A 26,061-nucleotide genomic window follows, 5' to 3' on the forward strand; every position below is an offset into this window, starting at 1 on the left:
TTAATTGAGAAGAAAAAAACCTCTTAATGTCTTTTGAAGCCATCCTTAAACAGTCTAGGAGTCAGAAAAGGGCCAGAGACACTGGAGGCCTACTGACATGACATCACAAAGACCTCATCTGTGTTTAATTGAGAAAAGAAACCTCTTACTGTCTTTTGAAGCGATCCTTAAACAGTCTAGGAGTCAGAAAAGGGCCAGAGACACTGGAGGCCTACTGACATGACATCACAAAGACCTCATCTGTGTTTAATTGAGATAAAAAAACCTCTTACTGTCTTTTGAAGCAATCCTTAAACAGTCTATGAGTCAGAAAAGGGCCAGGGACACAGGAGGCCTACTGACATGACATCACAAAGACCTCATCTGTGTTTAATTGGGGATAAAAACCTCTTACTGTCTTTTGAAGCCATCCTTAAACAATCTAGGAGTCAGAAAAGGGCCAGAGACACTGGATGCCTACTGACATGACATCACAAAGACCTCATCTGTGTTTAATTGAGAAAAAAAAACCTCTTTCTGTCTTTTGAAGTGATCCTTAAACAGTCTAGGAGTCAGAAAAGGGCCAGAGACACTGGATGCCTACTGACATGACATCACAAAGACCTCATCTGTGTTTAATTGAGAAAAAAAAACCTCTTACTGCCTTTTCGGGCGATCTTTAAACAGACTAAAAGTCAGAAAAGGGCCAGAGACACTGGATGCCTACTGACATGACATCAGAAAGACCTCATCTGTGTTTAATTGAGAAATAAAAAACCTCTTACTGCCTTTTGGGGCGATCTTTAAACAGACTAAAAGTCAGAAAAGGGCCAGAGACACTGGATACCTACTGACCTGACATCACAAAGACCTCACCTGTGTTTAATTGAGAAGAAAAAAAACTCTTAATGTCTTTTGAAGCGATCCTTAAACAGTCTAGGAGTCAGAAAAGGGCCAGAGACACTGGAGGCCTACTGACATGACATCACAAAGACCTCATCTGTGTTTAATTGAGAAAAAAAACCTCCTACTGTCTTTTGAAGCGATCCTTAAACAGTCTAGGAGTCAGAAAAGGGCCAGAGACACAGGATGCCTACTGACATGACATCACAAAGACCTCATTTGTGTTTAATTGAGAAAAAAAAAACCTCTTACTGTCTTTTGAAGCGATCCTTAAACAGTCTAGGAGTCAGAAAAGGGCCAGAGACACAGGATGCCTACTGACATGACATCACAAAGACCTCATTTGTGTTTAATTGAGAAGAAAAAAACCTCTTAATGTCTTTTGAAGCGATCCTTAAACAGTCTAGGAGTCAGAAAAGGGCCAGAGACACTGGAGGCCTACTGACATGACATCACAAAGACCTCATCTGTGTTTAATTGAGAAAAAAAACATCTTACTGTCTTTTGAAGCGATCCTTAAACAGTCTAGGAGTCAGAAAAGGGCCAGAGACACTGGAGGCCTACTGACATGACATCACAAAGACCTCATCTGTGTTTAATTGAGAAAAAAAACCTCTTACTGTCTTTTGAAGCGATCCTTAAACAGTCTAGGAGACAGAAAAGGGCCAGAGACACAGGATGCCTACTGACATGACATCACAAAGACCTCATCTGTGTTTAATTGAGAAAAAAAACCTCTTACTGTCTTTTGAAGCCATCCTTAAACAGTCTAGGAGTCAGAAAAGGGCCAGAGACACTGGAGGCCTACTGACATGACATCACATAGACCTCATCTGTGTTTAATTGAGAAAAAAACCCTCTTCCTGCTTTTGAAGCGATCCTTAAACAGTCTAGGAGTCAGAAAAGGGCCAGAGACACTGGATGCCTACTGACATGACATCACAAAGACCTCATCTGTGTTTAATTGAGAAAAAAAACCTCCTACTGTCTTTTGAAGCCATCCTTAAACAGTCTAGGAGTCAGAAAAGGGCCAGAGACACTGGAGGCCTACTGACATGACATCACAAAGACCTCATCTGTGTTTAATTGAGAAAAAAAAACCTCTTACTGTCTTTTGAAGCGATCCTTAAACAGTCTAGGAGTCAGAAAAGGGCCAGAGACACAGGAGGCCTACTCACATGACATCACAAAGACCTCATCTGTGTTTAATTGGGGATAAAAACCTCTTACTGTCTTTTGAAGCGATCCTTAAACTATCTAGGAGTCAGAAAAGGGCCAGAGACACTGGATGCTTACTGACATGACATCACAAAGACCTCATCTGTGTTTAATTGAGAAGAAAAAAACCTTTTACTGCCTTTTGGGGCGATCTTTAAACAGACTAAAAGTTAGAAAAGGGCCAGAGACACTGGATACCTACTGACATGATATCACAAAGACCTCCCCTGTGTTTAATTGTGGAGAAAAAACCTCTTACTGCCTTTTGGGGCCATCTTTAAACAGACTAAAAGTTAGAAAAGGGCCAGAGACACTGGATACCTACTGACATGATATCACAAGGACTTCACCTTTGTTTAATTGAGAAGAAAAAAACCTCTTACTGCCTTTTGGGGCGATCTTTAAACAGCCTAGGAGTCAGAAAAGGGCCAGAGACACAGGATGCCTACTGACATGACATCACAAAGACCTCATCTGTGTTTAATTGAGAACAAAAACCTCCTACTGTCTTTTGAAGCGATCCTTAAACAGTCTAGGAGTCAGAAAAGGGCCAGAGACACTGGAGGCCTACTGACATGACATCACAAAGACCTCATCTGTGTTTAATTGAGAAAAAAAACATCCTACTGTCTTTTGAAGCGATCCTTAAACAGTCTAGGAGTCAGAAAAGGGCCAGAGACACTGGAGGCCTACTGACATGACATCACAAAGACCTCATCTGTGTTTAATTGAGAAAAAAAACCTCTTACTGTCTTTTGAAGCGATCCTTAAACAGTCTAGGAGACAGAAAAGGGCCAGAGACACAGGATGCCTACTGACATGACATCACAAAGACCTCATCTGTGTTTAATTGAGAAAAAAAACCTCTTACTGTCTTTTGAAGCCATCCTTAAACAGTCTAGGAGTCAGAAAAGGGCCAGAGACACTGGAGGCCTACTGACATGACATCACATAGACCTCATCTGTGTTTAATTGAGAAAAAAACCCTCTTCCTGCTTTTGAAGCGATCCTTAAACAGTCTAGGAGTCAGAAAAGGGCCAGAGACACTGGAGGCCTACTGACATGACATCACAAAGACCTCATCTGTGTTTAATTGAGAAAAAAAAACCTCTTACTGTCTTTTGAAGCGATCCTTAAACAGTCTAGGAGTCAGAAAAGGGCCAGAGACACAGGAGGCCTACTCACATGACATCACAAAGACCTCATCTGTGTTTAATTGGGGATAAAAACCTCTTACTGTCTTTTGAAGCGATCCTTAAACTATCTAGGAGTCAGAAAAGGGCCAGAGACACTGGATGCTTACTGACATGACATCACAAAGACCTCATCTGTGTTTAATTGAGAAGAAAAAAACCTTTTACTGCCTTTTGGGGCGATCTTTAAACAGACTAAAAGTTAGAAAAGGGCCAGAGACACTGGATACCTACTGACATGATATCACAAAGACCTCCCCTGTGTTTAATTGTGGAGAAAAAACCTCTTACTGCCTTTTGGGGCCATCTTTAAACAGACTAAAAGTTAGAAAAGGGCCAGAGACACTGGATACCTACTGACATGATATCACAAGGACTTCACCTTTGTTTAATTGAGAAGAAAAAAACCTCTTACTGCCTTTTGGGGCGATCTTTAAACAGCCTAGGAGTCAGAAAAGGGCCAGAGACACAGGATGCCTACTGACATGACATCACAAAGACCTCATCTGTGTTTAATTGAGAACAAAAACCTCCTACTGTCTTTTGAAGCGATCCTTAAACAGTCTAGGAGTCAGAAAAGGGCCAGAGACACTGGAGGCCTACTGACATGACATCACATAGACCTCATCTGTGTTTAATTGAGAAAAAAACCCTCTTCCTGCTTTTGAAGCGATCCTTAAACAGTCTAGGAGTCAGAAAAGGGCCAGAGACACAGGATGCCTACTGACATGACATCACAAAGACCTCATCTGTGTTTAATTGAGAAAAAAAACCTCTTACTGTCTTTTGAAGCGATCCTTAAACAGTCTAGGAGTCAGAAAAGGGCCAGAGACACTGGATGCCTACTGACATGACATCACAAAGACCTCATCTGTGTTTAATTGAGAAAAAAAACCTCTTACTGTCTTTTGAAGCGATCCTTAAACAGTCTAGGAGTCAGAAAAGGGCCAGAGACACTGGATGCCTACTGACATGACATCACAAAGACCTCATCTGTATTTAATTGAGAAAAAAAACCTCTTACTGTCTTTTGAAGCGATCCTTAAACAGTCTAGGAGTCAGAAAAGGGCCAGAGACACTGGATGCCTACTGACATGACATCACAAAGACCTCATCTGTGTTTAATTGAGAAAAAAAACCTCTTACTGTCTTTTGAAGCGATCCTTAAACAGACTAAAAGTCAGAAAAGGGCCAGAGACACTGGATACCTACTGACCTGACATCACAAAGACCTCACCTGTGTTTAATTGAGAAGAAAAAAACCTCTTAATGTCTTTTGAAGCGATCCTTAAATAGTCTAGGAGTCAGAAAAGGTCCAGAGACACAGGAGGCCTACTGACATGACATCACAAAGACCTCATCTGTGTTTAATTGAGAAAAAAAACCTCTTACTGTCTTTTGAAGCGATCCTTAAACAGTCTAGGAGTCAGAAAAGGGCAAGAGACACTGGAGGCCTACTGACATGACATCACAAAGACCTCATCTGTGTTTAATTGAGAAAAAAAAACTCTTACTGTCTTTTGAAGCGATCCTTAAACAGTCTAGGAGTCAGAAAAGGGCCAGAGACACTGGAGGCCTACTGACATGACATCACAAAGACCTCATCTGTGTTTAATTGAGAAAAAAAAACCTCTTACTGTCTTTTGAAGCGATCCTTAAACAGTCTAGGAGTCAGAAAAGGGCCAGGGACACAGGAGGCCTACTGACATGACATCACAAAGACCTCATCTGTGTTTAATTGGGGATAAAAACCTCTTACTGCCTTTTGGGGCGATCTTTAAACAGACTAAAAGTCAGAAAAGGGCCAGAGACACTGGATACCTACTGACCTGACATCACAAAGACCTCACCTGTGTTTAATTGAGAAGAAAAAAACCTCTTAATGTCTTTTGAAGCGATCCTTAAATAGTCTAGGAGTCAGAAAAGGTCCAGAGACACTGGAGGCCTACTGACATGACATCACAAAGACCTCATCTGTGTTTAATTGAGAAAAAAAACCTCTTACTGTCTTTTGAAGCGATCCTTAAACAGTCTAGGAGTCAGAAAAGGGCCAGAGACACTGGAGGCCTACTGACATGATATCACAAAGACCTCATCTGTGTTTAATTGAGAAAAAAAACCTCTTACTGTCTTTTGAAGCGATCCTTAAACAGTCTAGGAGTCAGAAAAGGGCCAGAGACACTGGGTGCCTACTGACATGACATCACAAAGACCTCATCTGTGTTTAATTGAGAAAAAAAAACCTCTTACTGCCTTTTGGGGCGATCTTTAAACAGACTAAAAGTCAGAAAAGGGCCAGAGACACTGGATACCTACTGACCTGACATCACAAAGACCTCACCTGTGTTTAATTGAGAAGAAAAAAACCTCTTAATGTCTTTTGAAGCCATCCTTAAACAGTCTAGGAGTCAGAAAAGGGCCAGAGACACTGGAGGCCTACTGACATGACATCACAAAGACCTCATCTGTGTTTAATTGAGAAAAGAAACCTCTTACTGTCTTTTGAAGCGATCCTTAAACAGTCTAGGAGTCAGAAAAGGGCCAGAGACACTGGAGGCCTACTGACATGACATCACAAAGACCTCATCTGTGTTTAATTGAGAAAAAAAACTTCTTACTGTCTTTTGAAGCAATCCTTAAACAGTCTATGAGTCAGAAAAGGGCCAGGGACACAGGAGGCCTACTGACATGACATCACAAAGACCTCATCTGTGTTTAATTGGGGATAAAAACCTCTTACTGTCTTTTGAAGCCATCCTTAAACAATCTAGGAGTCAGAAAAGGGCCAGAGACACTGGATGCCTACTGACATGACATCACAAAGACCTCATCTGTGTTTAATTGAGAAAAAAAAAACCTCTTTCTGTCTTTTGAAGTGATCCTTAAACAGTCTAGGAGTCAGAAAAGGGCCAGAGACACTGGATGCCTACTGACATGACATCACAAAGACCTCATCTGTGTTTAATTGAGAAAAAAAAACCTCTTACTGCCTTTTCGGGCGATCTTTAAACAGACTAAAAGTCAGAAAAGGGCCAGAGACACTGGATGCCTACTGACATGACATCAGTAAGACCTCATCTGTGTTTAATTGAGAAATAAAAAACCTCTTACTGCCTTTTGGGGCGATCTTTAAACAGACTAAAAGTCAGAAAAGGGCCAGAGACACTGGATACCTACTGACCTGACATCACAAAGACCTCACCTGTGTTTAATTGAGAAGAAAAAAAACTCTTAATGTCTTTTGAAGCGATCCTTAAACAGTCTAGGAGTCAGAAAAGGGCCAGAGACACTGGAGGCCTACTGACATGACATCACAAAGACCTCATCTGTGTTTAATTGAGAAAAAAAACCTCCTACTGTCTTTTGAAGCGATCCTTAAACAGTCTAGGAGTCAGAAAAGGGCCAGAGACACAGGATGCCTACTGACATGACATCACAAAGACCTCATCTGTGTTTAATTGAGAAGAAAAAAACCTTTTACTGCCTTTTGGGGCGATCTTTAAACAGACTAAAAGTTAGAAAAGGGCCAGAGACACTGGATACCTACTGACATGATATCACAAAGACCTCCCCTGTGTTTAATTGTGGAGAAAAAACCTCTTACTGCCTTTTGGGGCCATCTTTAAACAGACTAAAAGTTAGAAAAGGGCCAGAGACACTGGATACCTACTGACATGATATCACAAGGACTTCACCTTTGTTTAATTGAGAAGAAAAAAACCTCTTACTGCCTTTTGGGGCGATCTTTAAACAGCCTAGGAGTCAGAAAAGGGCCAGAGACACAGGATGCCTACTGACATGACATCACAAAGACCTCATCTGTGTTTAATTGAGAACAAAAACCTCCTACTGTCTTTTGAAGCGATCCTTAAACAGTCTAGGAGTCAGAAAAGGGCCAGAGACACTGGAGGCCTACTGACATGACATCACATAGACCTCATCTGTGTTTAATTGAGAAAAAAACCCTCTTCCTGCTTTTGAAGCGATCCTTAAACAGTCTAGGAGTCAGAAAAGGGCCAGAGACACTGGAGGCCTACTGACATGACATCACAAAGACCTCATCTGTGTTTAATTGAGAAAAAAAACCTCCTACTGTCTTTTGAAGCGATCCTTAAACAGTCTAGGAGTCAGAAAAGGGCCAGAGACACTGGAGGCCTACTGACATGACATCACATAGACCTCATCTGTGTTTAATTGAGAAAAAAACCCTCTTCCTGCTTTTGAAGCGATCCTTAAACAGTCTAGGAGTCAGAAAAGGGCCAGAGACACAGGATGCCTACTGACATGACATCACAAAGACCTCATCTGTGTTTAATTGAGAAAAAAAACCTCTTACTGTCTTTTGAAGCGATCCTTAAACAGTCTAGGAGTCAGAAAAGGGCCAGAGACACTGGATGCCTACTGACATGACATCACAAAGACCTCATCTGTGTTTAATTGAGAAAAAAAACCTCTTACTGTCTTTTGAAGCGATCCTTAAACAGTCTAGGAGTCAGAAAAGGGCCAGAGACACAGGAGGCCTACTCACATGACATCACAAAGACCTCATCTGTGTTTAATTGGGGATAAAAACCTCTTACTGTCTTTTGAAGCGATCCTTAAACTATCTAGGAGTCAGAAAAGGGCCAGAGACACTGGATGCTTACTGACATGACATCACAAAGACCTCATCTGTGTTTAATTGAGAAGAAAAAAACCTTTTACTGCCTTTTGGGGCGATCTTTAAACAGACTAAAAGTTAGAAAAGGGCCAGAGACACTGGATACCTACTGACATGATATCACAAAGACCTCCCCTGTGTTTAATTGTGGAGAAAAAACCTCTTACTGCCTTTTGGGGCCATCTTTAAACAGACTAAAAGTTAGAAAAGGGCCAGAGACACTGGATACCTACTGACATGATATCACAAGGACTTCACCTTTGTTTAATTGAGAAGAAAAAAACCTCTTACTGCCTTTTGGGGCGATCTTTAAACAGCCTAGGAGTCAGAAAAGGGCCAGAGATACAGGATGCCTACTGACATGACATCACAAAGACCTCATCTGTGTTTAATTGAGAAGAAAAACCTCCTACTGTCTTTTGAAGCGATCCTTAAACAGTCTAGGAGTCAGAAAAGGGCCAGAGACACTGGAGGCCTACTGACATGACATCACATAGACCTCATCTGTGTTTAATTGAGAAAAAAACCCTCTTCCTGCTTTTGAAGCGATCCTTAAACAGTCTAGGAGTCAGAAAAGGGCCAGAGACACAGGATGCCTACTGACATGACATCACAAAGACCTCATCTGTGTTTAATTGAGAAAAAAAAACTCTTACTGTCTTTTGAAGCGATCCTTAAACAGTCTAGGAGTCAGAAAAGGGCCAGAGACACTGGATGCCTACTGACATGACATCACAAAGACCTCATCTGTGTTTAATTGAGAAAAAAAACCTCTTACTGTCTTTTGAAGCGATCCTTAAACAGTCTAGGAGTCAGAAAAGGGCCAGAGACACAGGAGGCCTACTCACATGACATCACAAAGACCTCATCTGTGTTTAATTGGGGATAAAAACCTCTTACTGTCTTTTGAAGCGATCCTTAAACTATCTAGGAGTCAGAAAAGGGCCAGAGACACTGGATGCTTACTGACATGACATCACAAAGACCTCATCTGTGTTTAATTGAGAAGAAAAAAACCTTTTACTGCCTTTTGGGGCGATCTTTAAACAGACTAAAAGTTAGAAAAGGGCCAGAGACACTGGATACCTACTGACATGATATCACAAAGACCTCCCCTGTGTTTAATTGTGGAGAAAAAACCTCTTACTGCCTTTTGGGGCCATCTTTAAACAGACTAAAAGTTAGAAAAGGGCCAGAGACACTGGATACATACTGACATGATATCACAAGGACTTCACCTTTGTTTAATTGAGAAGAAAAAAACCTCTTACTGCCTTTTGGGGCGATCTTTAAACAGCCTAGGAGTCAGAAAAGGGCCAGAGACACAGGATGCCTACTGACATGACATCACAAAGACCTCATCTGTGTTTAATTGAGAACAAAAACCTCCTACTGTCTTTTGAAGCGATCCTTAAACAGTCTAGGAATCAGAAAAGGGCCAGAGACACTGGAGGCCTACTGACATGACATCACATAGACCTCATCTGTGTTTAATTGAGAAAAAAACTCTCTTCCTGCTTTTGAAGCGATCCTTAAACAGTCTAGGAGTCAGAAAAGGGCCAGAGACACAGGATGCCTACTGACATGACATCACAAAGACCTCATCTGTGTTTAATTGAGAAAAAAAAAACCTCTTAATGTCTTTTGAAGCCATCCTTAAACAGTCTAGGAGTCAGAAAAGGGCCAGAGACACTGGAGGCCTACTGACATGACATCACAAAGACCTCATCTGTGTTTAATTGAGAAAAGAAACCTCTTACTGTCTTTTGAAGCGATCCTTAAACAGTCTAGGAGTCAGAAAAGGGCCAGAGACACTGGAGGCCTACTGACATGACATCACAAAGACCTCATCTGTGTTTAATTGAGAAAAAAAACCTCTTACTGTCTTTTGAAGCAATCCTTAAACAGTCTATGAGTCAGAAAAGGGCCAGGGACACAGGAGGCCTACTGACATGACATCACAAAGACCTCATCTGTGTTTAATTGGGGATAAAAACCTCTTACTGTCTTTTGAAGCCATCCTTAAACAATCTAGGAGTCAGAAAAGGGCCAGAGACACTGGATGCCTACTGACATGACATCACAAAGACCTCATCTGTGTTTAATTGAGAAAAAAAAAACCTCTTTCTGTCTTTTGAAGTGATCCTTAAACAGTCTAGGAGTCAGAAAAGGGCCAGAGACACTGGATGCCTACTGACATGACATCACAAAGACCTCATCTGTGTTTAATTGAGAAAAAAAAACCTCTTACTGCCTTTTCGGGCGATCTTTAAACAGACTAAAAGTCAGAAAAGGGCCAGAGACACTGGATACCTACTGACCTGACATCACAAAGACCTCACCTGTGTTTAATTGAGAAGAAAAAAAACTCTTAATGTCTTTTGAAGCGATCCTTAAACAGTCTAGGAGTCAGAAATGGGCCAGAGACACTGGAGGCCTACTGACATGACATCACAAAGACCTCATCTGTGTTTAATTGAGAAAAAAAACCTCCTACTGTCTTTTGAAGCGATCCTTAAACAGTCTAGGAGTCAGAAAAGGGCCAGAGACACAGGATGCCTACTGACATGACATCACAAAGACCTCATCTGTGTTTAATTGAGAAGAAAAAAACCTTTTACTGCCTTTTGGGGCGTTCTTTAAACAGACTAAAAGTTAGAAAAGGGCCAGAGACACTGGATACCTACTGACATGATATCACAAAGACCTCCCCTGTGTTTAATTGTGGAGAAAAAACCTCTTACTGCCTTTTGGGGCCATCTTTAAACAGACTAAAAGTTAGAAAAGGGCCAGAGACACTGGATACCTACTGACATGATATCACAAGGACTTCACCTTTGTTTAATTGAGAAGAAAAAAACCTCTTACTGCCTTTTGGGGCGATCTTTAAACAGCCTAGGAGTCAGAAAAGGGCCAGAGACACAGGATGCCTACTGACATGACATCACAAAGACCTCATCTGTGTTTAATTGAGAACAAAAACCTCCTACTGTCTTTTGAAGCGATCCTTAAACAGTCTAGGAGTCAGAAAAGGGCCAGAGACACAGGATGCCTACTGACATGACATCACAAAGACCTCATCTGTGTTTAATTGAGAAGAAAAAAACCTTTTACTGCCTTTTGGGGCGATCTTTAAACAGACTAAAAGTTAGAAAAGGGCCAGAGACACTGGATACCTACTGACATGATATCACAAAGACCTCCCCTGTGTTTAATTGTGGAGAAAAAACCTCTTACTGCCTTTTGGGGCCATCTTTAAACAGACTAAAAGTTAGAAAAGGGCCAGAGACACTGGATACCTACTGACATGATATCACAAGGACTTCACCTTTGTTTAATTGAGAAGAAAAAAACCTCTTACTGCCTTTTGGGGCGATCTTTAAACAGCCTAGGAGTCAGAAAAGGGCCAGAGACACAGGATGCCTACTGACATGACATCACAAAGACCTCATCTGTGTTTAATTGAGAACAAAAACCTCCTACTGTCTTTTGAAGCGATCCTTAAACAGTCTAGGAGTCAGAAAAGGGCCAGAGACACTGGAGGCCTACTGACATGACATCACATAGACCTCATCTGTGTTTAATTGAGAAAAAAACCCTCTTCCTGCTTTTGAAGCGATCCTTAAACAGTCTAGGAGTCAGAAAAGGGCCAGAGACACTGGAGGCCTACTGACATGACATCACAAAGACCTCATCTGTGTTTAATTGAGAAAAAAAACCTCCTACTGTCTTTTGAAGCGATCCTTAAACAGTCTAGGAGTCAGAAAAGGGCCAGAGACACTGGAGGCCTACTGACATGACATCACATAGACCTCATCTGTGTTTAATTGAGAAAAAAACCCTCTTCCTGCTTTTGAAGCGATCCTTAAACAGTCTAGGAGTCAGAAAAGGGCCAGAGACACAGGATGCCTACTGACATGACATCACAAAGACCTCATCTGTGTTTAATTGAGAAAAAAAACCTCTTACTGTCTTTTGAAGCGATCCTTAAACAGTCTAGGAGTCAGAAAAGGGCCAGAGACACTGGATGCCTACTGACATGACATCACAAAGACCTCATCTGTGTTTAATTGAGAAAAAAAACCTCTTACTGTCTTTTGAAGCGATCCTTAAACAGTCTAGGAGTCAGAAAAGGGCCAGAGACACAGGAGGCCTACTCACATGACATCACAAAGACCTCATCTGTGTTTAATTGGGGATAAAAACCTCTTACTGTCTTTTGAAGCGATCCTTAAACTATCTAGGAGTCAGAAAAGGGCCAGAGACACTGGATGCTTACTGACATGACATCACAAAGACCTCATCTGTGTTTAATTGAGAAGAAAAAAACCTTTTACTGCCTTTTGGGGCGATCTTTAAACAGACTAAAAGTTAGAAAAGGGCCAGAGACACTGGATACCTACTGACATGATATCACAAAGACCTCCCCTGTGTTTAATTGTGGAGAAAAAACCTCTTACTGCCTTTTGGGGCCATCTTTAAACAGACTAAAAGTTAGAAAAGGGCCAGAGACACTGGATACCTACTGACATGATATCACAAGGACTTCACCTTTGTTTAATTGAGAAGAAAAAAACCTCTTACTGCCTTTTGGGGCGATCTTTAAACAGCCTAGGAGTCAGAAAAGGGCCAGAGATACAGGATGCCTACTGACATGACATCACAAAGACCTCATCTGTGTTTAATTGAGAACAAAAACCTCCTACTGTCTTTTGAAGCGATCCTTAAACAGTCTAGGAGTCAGAAAAGGGCCAGAGACACTGGAGGCCTACTGACATGACATCACATAGACCTCATCTGTGTTTAATTGAGAAAAAAACCCTCTTCCTGCTTTTGAAGCGATCCTTAAACAGTCTAGGAGTCAGAAAAGGGCCAGAGACACAGGATGCCTACTGACATGACATCACAAAGACCTCATCTGTGTTTAATTGAGAAAAAAAAACTCTTACTGTCTTTTGAAGCGATCCTTAAACAGTCTAGGAGTCAGAAAAGGGCCAGAGACACTGGATGCCTACTGACATGACATCACAAAGACCTCATCTGTGTTTAATTGAGAAAAGAAACCTCTTACTGTCTTTTGAAGCGATCCTTAAACAGTCTAGGAGTCAGAAAAGGGCCAGAGACACTGGAGGCCTACTGACATGACATCACAAAGACCTCATCTGTGTTTAATTGAGAAAAGAAACCTCTTACTGTCTTTTGAAGCGATCCTTAAACAGTCTAGGAGTCAGAAAAGGGCCAGAGACACTGGATGCTTACTGACATGACATCACAAAGACCTCATCTGTGTTTAATTGAGAAGAAAAAAACCTTTTACTGCCTTTTGGGGCGATCTTTAAACAGACTAAAAGTTAGAAAAGGGCCAGAGACACTGGATACCTACTGACATGATATCACAAAGACCTCCCCTGTGTTTAATTGTGGAGAAAAAACCTCTTACTGCCTTTTGGGGCCATCTTTAAACAGACTAAAAGTTAGAAAAGGGCCAGAGACACTGGATACATACTGACATGATATCACAAGGACTTCACCTTTGTTTAATTGAGAAGAAAAAAACCTCTTACTGCCTTTTGGGGCGATCTTTAAACAGCCTAGGAGTCAGAAAAGGGCCAGAGACACAGGATGCCTACTGACATGACATCACAAAGACCTCATCTGTGTTTAATTGAGAACAAAAACCTCCTACTGTCTTTTGAAGCGATCCTTAAACAGTCTAGGAGTCAGAAAAGGGCCAGAGACACTGGAGGCCTACTGACATGACATCACATAGACCTCATCTGTGTTTAATTGAGAAAAAAACTCTCTTCCTGCTTTTGAAGCGATCCTTAAACAGTCTAGGAGTCAGAAAAGGGCCAGAGACACAGGATGCCTACTGACATGACATCACAAAGACCTCATCTGTGTTTAATTGAGAAAAAAAAAACCTCTTAATGTCTTTTGAAGCCATCCTTAAACAGTCTAGGAGTCAGAAAAGGGCCAGAGACACTGGAGGCCTACTGACATGACATCACAAAGACCTCATCTGTGTTTAATTGAGAAAAGAAACCTCTTACTGTCTTTTGAAGCGATCCTTAAACAGTCTAGGAGTCAGAAAAGGGCCAGAGACACTGGAGGCCTACTGACATGACATCACAAAGACCTCATCTGTGTTTAATTGAGAAAAAAAACCTCTTACTGTCTTTTGAAGCAATCCTTAAACAGTCTATGAGTCAGAAAAGGGCCAGGGACACAGGAGGCCTACTGACATGACATCACAAAGACCTCATCTGTGTTTAATTGGGGATAAAAACCTCTTACTGTCTTTTGAAGCCATCCTTAAACAATCTAGGAGTCAGAAAAGGGCCAGAGACACTGGATGCCTACTGACATGACATCACAAAGACCTCATCTGTGTTTAATTGAGAAAAAAAAAACCTCTTTCTGTCTTTTGAAGTGATCCTTAAACAGTCTAGGAGTCAGAAAAGGGCCAGAGACACTGGATGCCTACTGACATGACATCACAAAGACCTCATCTGTGTTTAATTGAGAAAAAAAAACCTCTTACTGCCTTTTCGGGCGATCTTTAAACAGACTAAAAGTCAGAAAAGGGCCAGAGACACTGGATACCTACTGACATGATATCACAAAGACCTCCCCTGTGTTTAATTGTGGAGAAAAAACCTCTTACTGCCTTTTGGGGCCATCTTTAAACAGACTAAAAGTTAGAAAAGGGCCAGAGACACTGGATACCTACTGACATGATATCACAAGGACTTCACCTTTGTTTAATTGAGAAGAAAAAAACCTCTTACTGCCTTTTGGGGCGATCTTTAAACAGCCTAGGAGTCAGAAAAGGGCCAGAGACACAGGATGCCTACTGACATGACATCACAAAGACCTCATCTGTGTTTAATTGAGAACAAAAACCTCCTACTGTCTTTTGAAGCGATCCTTAAACAGTCTAGGAGTCAGAAAAGGGCCAGAGACACTGGAGGCCTACTGACATGACATCACATAGACCTCATCTGTGTTTAATTGAGAAAAAAACCCTCTTCCTGCTTTTGAAGCGATCCTTAAACAGTCTAGGAGTCAGAAAAGGGCCAGAGACACAGGATGCCTACTGACATGACATCACAAAGACCTCATCTGTGTTTAATTGAGAAAAAAAACCTCTTACTGTCTTTTGAAGCGATCCTTAAACAGTCTAGGAGTCAGAATAGGGCCAGAGACACTGGATGCCTACTGACATGACATCACAAAGACCTCATCTGTGTTTAATTGAGAAAAAAAACCTCTTACTGTCTTTTGAAGCGATCCTTAAACAGTCTAGGAGTCAGAAAAGGGCCAGAGACACAGGAGGCCTACTCACATGACATCACAAAGACCTCATCTGTGTTTAATTGGGGATAAAAACCTCTTACTGTCTTTTGAAGCGATCCTTAAACTATCTAGGAGTCAGAAAAGGGCCAGAGACACTGGAGGCCTACTGACATGACATCACAAAGACCTCATCTGTGTTTAATTGAGAAGAAAAAAACCTCTTACTGCCTTTTGGGGCGATCTTTAAACAGACTAAAAGTTAGAAAAGGGCCAGAGACACTGGATACCTACTGACATGATATCACAAAGACCTCCCCTGTGTTTAATTGTGGAGAAAAAACCTCTTACTGCCTTTTGGGGCCATCTTTAAACAGACTAAAAGTTAGAAAAGGGCCAGAGACACTGGATACCTACTGACATGATATCACAAGGACTTCACCTTTGTTTAATTGAGAAGAAAAAAACCTCTTACTGCCTTTTGGGGCGATCTTTAAACAGCCTAGGAGTCAGAAAAGGGCCAGAGACACAGGATGCCTACTGACATGACATCACAAAGACCTCATCTGTGTTTAATTGAGAACAAAAACCTCCTACTGTCTTTTGAAGCGATCCTTAAACAGTCTAGGAGTCAGAAAAGGGCCAGAGACACTGGAGGCCTACTGACATGACATCACAAAGACCTCATCTGTGTTTAATTGAGAAAAAAAACCTCTTACTGTCTTTTGAAGCGATCCTTAAACAGACTAAAAGTCAGAAAAGGGCCAGAGACACTGGATACCTACTGACCTGACATCACAAAGACCTCACCTGTGTTTAATTGAGAAGAAAAAAACCTCTTAATGTCTTTTGAAGCGATCCTTAAATAGTCTAGGAGTCAGAAAAGGTCCAGAGACACAGGAGGCCTACTGACATGACATCACAAAGACCTCATCTGTGTTTAATTGAGAAAAAAAACCTCTTACTGTCTTTTGAAGCGATCCTTAAACAGTCTAGGAGTCAGAAAAGGGCCAGAGACACTGGAGGCCTACTGACATGACATCACAAAGACCTCATCTGTGTTTAATTGAGAAAAAAAAACTCTTACTGTCTTTTGAAGCGATCCTTAAACAGTCTAGGAGTCAGAAAAGGGCCAGAGACACTGGAGGCCTACTGACATGACATCACAAAGACCTCATCTGTGTTTAATTGAGAAAAAAAAACCTCTTACTGTCTTTTGAAGCGATCCTTAAACAGTCTAGGAGTCAGAAAAGGGCCAGGGACACAGGAGGCCTACTGACATGACATCACAAAGACCTCATCTGTGTTTGATTGGGGATAAAAACCTCTTACTGTCTTTTGAAGCGATCCTTAAACTATCTAGGAGTCAGAAAAGGGCCAGAGACACTGGATGCCTACTGACATGACATCACAAAGACCTCATCTGTGTTTAATTGAGAAAAAAACCTCTTTCTGTCTTTTGAAGTGATCCTTAAACAGTCTAGGAGTCAGAAAAGGGCCAGAGACACTGGATGCCTACTGACATGACATCACAAAGACCTCATCTGTGTTTAATTGAGAAAAAAAAAACCTCTTACTGCCTTTTGGGGCGATCTTTAAACAGACTAAAAGTCAGAAAAGGGCCAGAGACACTGGATACCTACTGACCTGACATCACAAAGACCTCACCTGTGTTTAATTGAGAAGAAAAAAACCTCTTAATGTCTTTTGAAGCGATCCTTAAATAGTCTAGGAGTCAGAAAAGGTCCAGAGACACTGGAGGCCTACTGACATGACATCACAAAGACCTCATCTGTGTTTAATTGAGAAAAAAAACCTCTTACTGTCTTTTGAAGCGATCCTTAAACAGTCTAGGAGTCAGAAAAGGGCCAGAGACACTGGAGGCCTACTGACATGACATCACAAAGACCTCATCTGTGTTTAATTGAGAAAAAAAACCTCTTACTGTCTTTTGAAGCGATCCTTAAACAGTCTAGGAGTCAGAAAAGGGCCAGAGACACTGGGTGCCTACTGACATGACATCACAAAGACCTCATCTGTGTTTAATTGAGAAAAAAAAACCTCTTACTGCCTTTTGGGGCGATCTTTAAACAGACTAAAAGTCAGAAAAGGGCCAGAGACACTGGATACCTACTGACCTGACATCACAAAGACCTCACCTGTGTTTAATTGAGAAGAAAAAAACCTCTTAATGTCTTTTGAAGCCATCCTTAAACAGTCTAGGAGTCAGAAAAGGGCCAGAGACACTGGAGGCCTACTGACATGACATCACAAAGACCTCATCTGTGTTTAATTGAGAAAAGAAACCTCTTACTGTCTTTTGAAGCGATCCTTAAACAGTCTAGGAGTCAGAAAAGGGCCAGAGACACTGGAGGCCTACTGACATGACATCACAAAGACCTCATCTGTGTTTAATTGAGAAAAAAAACCTCTTACTGTCTTTTGAAGCAATCCTTAAACAGTCTATGAGTCAGAAAAGGGCCAGGGACACAGGAGGCCTACTGACATGACATCACAAAGACCTCATCTGTGTTTAAGTGGGGATAAAAACCTCTTACTGTCTTTTGAAGCCATCCTTAAACAATCTAGGAGTCAGAAAAGGGCCAGAGACACTGGATGCCTACTGACATGACATCACTAAGACCTCATCTGTGTTTAATTGAGAAAAAAAAACCTCTTTCTGTCTTTTGAAGTGATCCTTAAACAGTCTAGGAGTCAGAAAAGGGCCAGAGACACTGGATGCCTACTGACATGACATCAGAAAGACCTCATCTGTGTTTAATTGAGGAAAAAAAACCTCTTACTGCCTTTTCGGGCGATCTTTAAACAGACTAAAAGTCAGAAAAGGGCCAGAGACACTGGATACCTACTGACCTGACATCACAAAGACCTCACCTGTGTTTAATTGAGAAGAAAAAAAACTCTTAATGTCTTTTGAAGCGATCCTTAAACAGTCTAGGAGTCAGAAAAGGGCCAGAGACACTGGAGGCCTACTGACATGACATCACAAAGACCTCATCTGTGTTTAATTGAGAAAAAAAACCTCCTACTGTCTTTTGAAGCGATCCTTAAACAGTCTAGGAGTCAGAAAAGGGCCAGAGACACAGGATGCCTACTGACATGACATCACAAAGACCTCATTTGTGTTTAATTGAGAAAAAAAAAACCTCTTACTGTCTTTTGAAGCGATCCTTAAACAGTCTAGGAGTCAGAAAAGGGCCAGAGACACAGGATGCCTACTGACATGACATCACAAAGACCTCATTTGTGTTTAATTGAGAAGAAAAAAACCTCTTAATGTCTTTTGAAGCGATCCTTAAACAGTCTAGGAGTCAGAAAAGGGCCAGAGACACTGGATGCCTACTGACATGACATCACAAAGACCTCATCTGTGTTTAATTGAGAAAAAAAACCTCTTACTGTCTTTTGAAGCGATCCTTAAACAGTCTAGGAGTCAGAAAAGGGCCAGAGACACTGGATGCCTACTGACATGACATCACAAAGACCTCATCTGTGTTTAATTGAGAAAAAAAACCTCTTACTGTCTTTTGAAGCGATCCTTAAACAGTCTAGGAGTCAGAAAAGGGCCAGAGACACTGGATACCTACTGACATGATATCACAAAGACCTCCCCTGTGTTTAATTGTGGAGAAAAAACCTCTTACTGCCTTTTGGGGCCATCTTTAAACAGACTAAAAGTTAGAAAAGGGCCAGAGACACTGGATACCTACTGACATGATATCACAAGGACTTCACCTTTGTTTAATTGAGAAGAAAAAAACCTCTTACTGCCTTTTGGGGCGATCTTTAAACAGCCTAGGAGTCAGAAAAGGGCCAGAGACACAGGATGCCTACTGACATGACATCACAAAGACCTCATCTGTGTTTAATTGAGAACAAAAACCTCCTACTGTCTTTTGAAGCGATCCTTAAACAGTCTAGGAGTCAGAAAAGGGCCAGAGACACTGGAGGCCTACTGACATGACATCACATAGACCTCATCTGTGTTTAATTGAGAAAAAAACCCTCTTCCTGCTTTTGAAGCGATCCTTAAACAGTCTAGGAGTCAGAAAAGGGCCAGAGACACAGGATGCCTACTGACATGACATCACAAAGACCTCATCTGTGTTTAATTGGGAAAAAAAATCTCTTACTGTCTTTTGAAGCGATCCTTAAACAGTCTAGGAGTCAGAAAAGGGCCAGAGACACTGGATGCCTACTGACATGACATCACAAAGACCTCATCTGTGTTTAATTGAGAAAAAAAACCTCTTACTGTCTTTTGAAGCGATCCTTAAACAGTCTAGGAGTCAGAAAAGGGCCAGAGACACTGGATGCCTACTGACATGACATCACAAAGACCTCATCTGTATTTAATTGAGAAAAAAAACCTCTTACTGTCTTTTGAAGCGATCCTTAAACAGTCTAGGAGTCAGAAAAGGGCCAGAGACACTGGATGCCTACTGACATGACATCACAAAGACCTCATCTGTGTTTAATTGAGAAAAAAAACCTCTTACTGTCTTTTGAAGCGATCCTTAAACAGACTAAAAGTCAGAAAAGGGCCAGAGACACTGGATACCTACTGACCTGACATCACAAAGACCTCACCTGTGTTTAATTGAGAAGAAAAAAACCTCTTAATGTCTTTTGAAGCGATCCTTAAATAGTCTAGGAGTCAGAAAAGGTCCAGAGACACAGGAGGCCTACTGACATGACATCACAAAGACCTCATCTGTGTTTAATTGAGAAAAAAAACCTCTTACTGTCTTTTGAAGCGATCCTTAAACAGTCTAGGAGTCAGAAAAGGGCCAGAGACACTGGAGGCCTACTGACATGACATCACAAAGACCTCATCTGTGTTTAATTGAGAAAAAAAAACTCTTACTGTCTTTTGAAGCGATCCTTAAACAGTCTAGGAGTCAGAAAAGGGCCAGAGACACTGGAGGCCTACTGACATGACATCACAAAGACCTCATCTGTGTTTAATTGAGAAAAAAAAACCTCTTACTGTCTTTTGAAGCGATCCTTAAACAGTCTAGGAGTCAGAAAAGGGCCAGGGACACAGGAGGCCTACTGACATGACATCACAAAGACCTCATCTGTGTTTAATTGGGGATAAAAACCTCTTACTGCCTTTTGGGGCGATCTTTAAACAGACTAAAAGTCAGAAAAGGGCCGGAGACACTGGATACCTACTGACCTGACATCACAAAGACCTCACCTGTGTTTAATTGAGAAGAAAAAAACCTCTTAATGTCTTTTGAAGCGATCCTTAAATAGTCTAGGAGTCAGAAAAGGTCCAGAGACACTGGAGGCCTACTGACATGACATCACAAAGACCTCATCTGTGTTTAATTGAGAAAAAAAACCTCTTACTGTCTTTTGAAGCGATCCTTAAACAGTCTAGGAGTCAGAAAAGGGCCAGAGACACTGGAGGCCTACTGACATGACATCACAAAGACCTCATCTGTGTTTAATTGAGAAAAAAAACCTCTTACTGTCTTTTGAAGCGATCCTTAAACAGTCTAGGAGTCAGAAAAGGGCCAGAGACACTGGGTGCCTACTGACATGACATCACAAAGACCTCATCTGTGTTTAATTGAGAAAAAAAAACCTCTTACTGCCTTTTGGGGCGATCTTTAAACAGACTAAAAGTCAGAAAAGGGCCAGAGACACTGGATACCTACTGACCTGACATCACAAAGACCTCACCTGTGTTTAATTGAGAAGAAAAAAACCTCTTAATGTCTTTTGAAGCCATCCTTAAACAGTCTAGGAGTCAGAAAAGGGCCAGAGACACTGGAGGCCTACTGACATGACATCACAAAGACCTCATCTGTGTTTAATTGAGAAAAGAAACCTCTTACTGTCTTTTGAAGCGATCCTTAAACAGTCTAGGAGTCAGAAAAGGGCCAGAGACACTGGAGGCCTACTGACATGACATCACAAAGACCTCATCTGTGTTTAATTGAGAAAAAAAACCTCTTACTGTCTTTTGAAGCAATCCTTAAACAGTCTATGAGTCAGAAAAGGGCCAGGGACACAGGAGGCCTACTGACATGACATCACAAAGACCTCATCTGTGTTTAATTGGGGATAAAAACCTCTTACTGTCTTTTGAAGCCATCCTTAAACAATCTAGGAGTCAGAAAAGGGCCAGAGACACTGGATGCCTACTGACATGACATCACAAAGACCTCATCTGTGTTTAATTGAGAAAAAAAAAACCTCTTTCTGTCTTTTGAAGTGATCCTTAAACAGTCTAGGAGTCAGAAAAGGGCTAGAGACACTGGATGCCTACTTACATGACATCACAAAGACCTCATCTGTGTTTAATTGAGAAAAAAAAACCTCTTACTGCCTTTTCGGGCGATCTTTAAACAGACTAAAAGTCAGAAAAGGGCCAGAGACACTGGATACCTACTGACCTGACATCACAAAGACCTCACCTGTGTTTAATTGAGAAGAAAAAAAACTCTTAATGTCTTTTGAAGCGATCCTTAAACAGTCTAGGAGTCAGAAAAGGGCCAGAGACACTGGAGGCCTACTGACATGACATCACAAAGACCTCATCTGTGTTTAATTGAGAAAAAAAACCTCCTACTGTCTTTTGAAGCGATCCTTAAACAGTCTAGGAGTCAGAAAAGGGCCAGAGACACAGGATGCCTACTGACATGACATCACAAAGACCTCATCTGTGTTTAATTGAGAAGAAAAAAACCTTTTACTGCCTTTTGGGGCGTTCTTTAAACAGACTAAAAGTTAGAAAAGGGCCAGAGACACTGGATACCTACTGACATGATATCACAAAGACCTCCCCTGTGTTTAATTGTGGAGAAAAAACCTCTTACTGCCTTTTGGGGCCATCTTTAAACAGACTAAAAGTTAGAAAAGGGCCAGAGACACTGGATACCTACTGACATGATATCACAAGGACTTCACCTTTGTTTAATTGAGAAGAAAAAAACCTCTTACTGCCTTTTGGGGCGATCTTTAAACAGCCTAGGAGTCAGAAAAGGGCCAGAGACACAGGATGCCTACTGACATGACATCACAAAGACCTCATCTGTGTTTAATTGAGAACAAAAACCTCCTACTGTCTTTTGAAGCGATCCTTAAACAGTCTAGGAGTTAGAAAAGGGCCAGAGACACAGGATGCCTACTGACATGACATCACAAAGACCTCATCTGTGTTTAATTGAGAAGAAAAAAACCTTTTACTGCCTTTTGGGGCGATCTTTAAACAGACTAAAAGTTAGAAAAGGGCCAGAGACACTGGATACCTACTGACATGATATCACAAAGACCTCCCCTGTGTTTAATTGTGGAGAAAAAACCTCTTACTGCCTTTTGGGGCCATCTTTAAACAGACTAAAAGTTAGAAAAGGGCCAGAGACACTGGATACCTACTGACATGATATCACAAGGACTTCACCTTTGTTTAATTGAGAAGAAAAAAACCTCTTACTGCCTTTTGGGGCGATCTTTAAACAGCCTAGGAGTCAGAAAAGGGCCAGAGACACAGGATGCCTACTGACATGACATCACAAAGACCTCATCTGTGTTTAATTGAGAACAAAAACCTCCTACTGTCTTTTGAAGCGATCCTTAAACAGTCTAGGAGTCAGAAAAGGGCCAGAGACACTGGAGGCCTACTGACATGACATCACATAGACCTCATCTGTGTTTAATTGAGAAAAAAACCCTCTTCCTGCTTTTGAAGCGATCCTTAAACAGTCTAGGAGTCAGAAAAGGGCCAGAGACACAGGATGCCTACTGACATGACATCACAAAGACCTCATCTGTGTTTAATTGAGAAAAAAAACCTCTTACTGTCTTTTGAAGCGATCCTTAAACAGTCTAGGAGTCAGAAAAGGGCCAGAGACACTGGATGCCTACTGACATGACATCACAAAGACCTCATCTGTGTTTAATTGAGAAAAAAAACCTCTTACTGTCTTTTGAAGCGATCCTTAAACAGTCTAGGAGTCAGAAAAGGGCCAGAGACACAGGAGGCCTACTCACATGACATCACAAACACCTCATCTGTGTTTAATTGGGGATAAAAACCTCTTACTGTCTTTTGAAGCGATCCTTAAACTATCTAGGAGTCAGAAAAGGGCCAGAGACACTGGATGCTTACTGACATGACATCACAAAGACCTCATCTGTGTTTAATTGAGAAGAAAAAAACCTCTTACTGCCTTTTGGGGCGATCTTTAAACAGACTAAAAGTTAGAAAAGGGCCAGAGACACTGGATACCTACTGACATGATATCACAAAGACCTCCCCTGTGTTTAATTGTGGAGAAAAAACCTCTTACTGCCTTTTGGGGCCATCTTTAAACAGACTAAAAGTTAGAAAAGGGCCAGAGACACTGGATACCTACTGACATGATATCACAAGGACTTCACCTTTGTTTAATTGAGAAGAAAAAAACCTCTTACTGCCTTTTGGGGCGATCTTTAAACAGCCTAGGAGTCAGAAAAGGGCCAGAGACACAGGATGCCTACTGACATGACATCACAAAGACCTCATCTGTGTTTAATTGAGAACAAAAACCTCCTACTGTCTTTTGAAGCGATCCTTAAACAGTCTAGGAGTCAGAAAAGGGCCAGAGACACTGGAGGCCTACTGACATGACATCACATAGACCTCATCTGTGTTTAATTGAGAAAAAAACCCTCTTCCTGCTTTTGAAGCGATCCTTAAACAGTCTAGGAGTCAGAAAAGGGCCAGAGACACAGGATGCCTACTGAAATGACATCACAAAGACCTCATCTGTGTTTAATTGAGAAAAAAAACCTCTTACTGTCTTTTGAAGCGATCCTTAAACAGTCTAGGAGTCAGAAAAGGGCCAGAGACACTGGATGCCTACTGACATGACATCACAAAGACCTCATCTGTGTTTAATTGAGAAAAAAAACCTCTTACTGTCTTTTGAAGCGATCCTTAAACAGTCTAGGAGTCAGAAAAGGGCCAGAGACACAGGAGGCCTACTCACATGACATCACAAAGACCTCATCTGTGTTTAATTGGGGATAAAAACCTCTTACTGTCTTTTGAAGCGATCCTTAAACTATCTAGGAGTCAGAAAAGGGCCAGAGACCCTGGATGCTTACTGACATGACATCACAAAGACCTCATCTGTGTTTAATTGAGAAGAAAAAAACCTTTTACTGCCTTTTGGGGCGATCTTTAAACAGACTAAAAGTTAGAAAAGGGCCAGAGACACTGGATACCTACTGACATGATATCACAAAGACCTCCCCTGTGTTTAATTGTGGAGAAAAAACCTCTTACTGCCTTTTGGGGCCATCTTTAAACAGACTAAAAGTTAGAAAAGGGCCAGAGACACTGGATACCTACTGACATGATATCACAAGGACTTCACCTTTGTTTAATTGAGAAGAAAAAAACCTCTTACTGCCTTTTGGGGCGATCTTTAAACAGCCTAGGAGTCAGAAAAGGGCCAGAGACACAGGATGCCTACTGACATGACATCACAAAGACCTCATCTGTGTTTAATTGAGAACAAAAACCTCCTACTGTCTTTTGAAGCGATCCTTAAACAGTCTAGGAGTCAGAAAAGGGCCAGAGACACAGGATGCCTACTGACATGACATCACAAAGACCTCATCTGTGTTTAATTGAGAAAAAAAACCTCTTACTGTCTTTTGAAGTGATCCTTAAACAGTCTAGGAGTCAGAAAAGGGCCAGAGACACTGGATGCCTACTGACATGACATCACAAAGACCTCATCTGTGTTTAATTGAGAAAAAAAACCTCTTACTGTCTTTTGAAGCGATCCTTAAACAGTCTAGGAGTCAGAAAAGGGCCAGAGACACTGGATGCCTACTGACATGACATCACAAAGACCTCATCTGTATTTAATTGAGAAAAAAAACCTCTTACTGTCTTTTGAAGCGATCCTTAAACAGTCTAGGAGTCAGAAAAGGGCCAGAGACACTGGATGCCTACTGACATGACATCACAAAGACCTCATCTGTGTTTAATTGAGAAAAAAAACCTCTTACTGTCTTTTGAAGCGATCCTTAAACAGACTAAAAGTCAGAAAAGGGCCAGAGACACTGGATACCTACTGACCTGACATCACAAAGACCTCACCTGTGTTTAATTGAGAAGAAAAAAACCTCTTAATGTCTTTTGAAGCGATCCTTAAATAGTCTAGGAGTCAGAAAAGGTCCAGAGACACAGGAGGCCTACTGACATGACATCACAAAGACCTCATCTGTGTTTAATTGAGAAAAAAAACCTCTTACTGTCTTTTGAAGCGATCCTTAAACAGTCTAGGAGTCAGAAAAGGGCCAGAGACACTGGAGGCCTACTGACATGACATCACAAAGACCTCATCTGTGTTTAATTGAGAAAAAAAAACTCTTACTGTCTTTTGAAGCGATCCTTAAACAGTCTAGGAGTCAGAAAAGGGCCAGAGACACTGGAGGCCTACTGACATGACATCACAAAGACCTCATCTGTGTTTAATTGAGAAAAAAAAACCTCTTACTGTCTTTTGAAGCGATCCTTAAACAGTCTAGGAGTCAGAAAAGGGCCAGGGACACAGGAGGCCTACTGACATGACATCACAAAGACCTCATCTGTGTTTGATTGGGGATAAAAACCTCTTACTGTCTTTTGAAGCGATCCTTAAACTATCTAGGAGTCAGAAAAGGGCCAGAGACACTGGATGCCTACTGACATGACATCACAAAGACCTCATCTGTGTTTAATTGAGAAAAAAACCTCTTTCTGTCTTTTGAAGTGATCCTTAAACAGTCTAGGAGTCA

This window comes from Paroedura picta, chromosome 17, assembly GCF_049243985.1.
Source record: "Paroedura picta isolate Pp20150507F chromosome 17, Ppicta_v3.0, whole genome shotgun sequence".
In the NCBI taxonomy this organism is placed as follows: Eukaryota; Metazoa; Chordata; class Lepidosauria; order Squamata; family Gekkonidae; genus Paroedura; species Paroedura picta.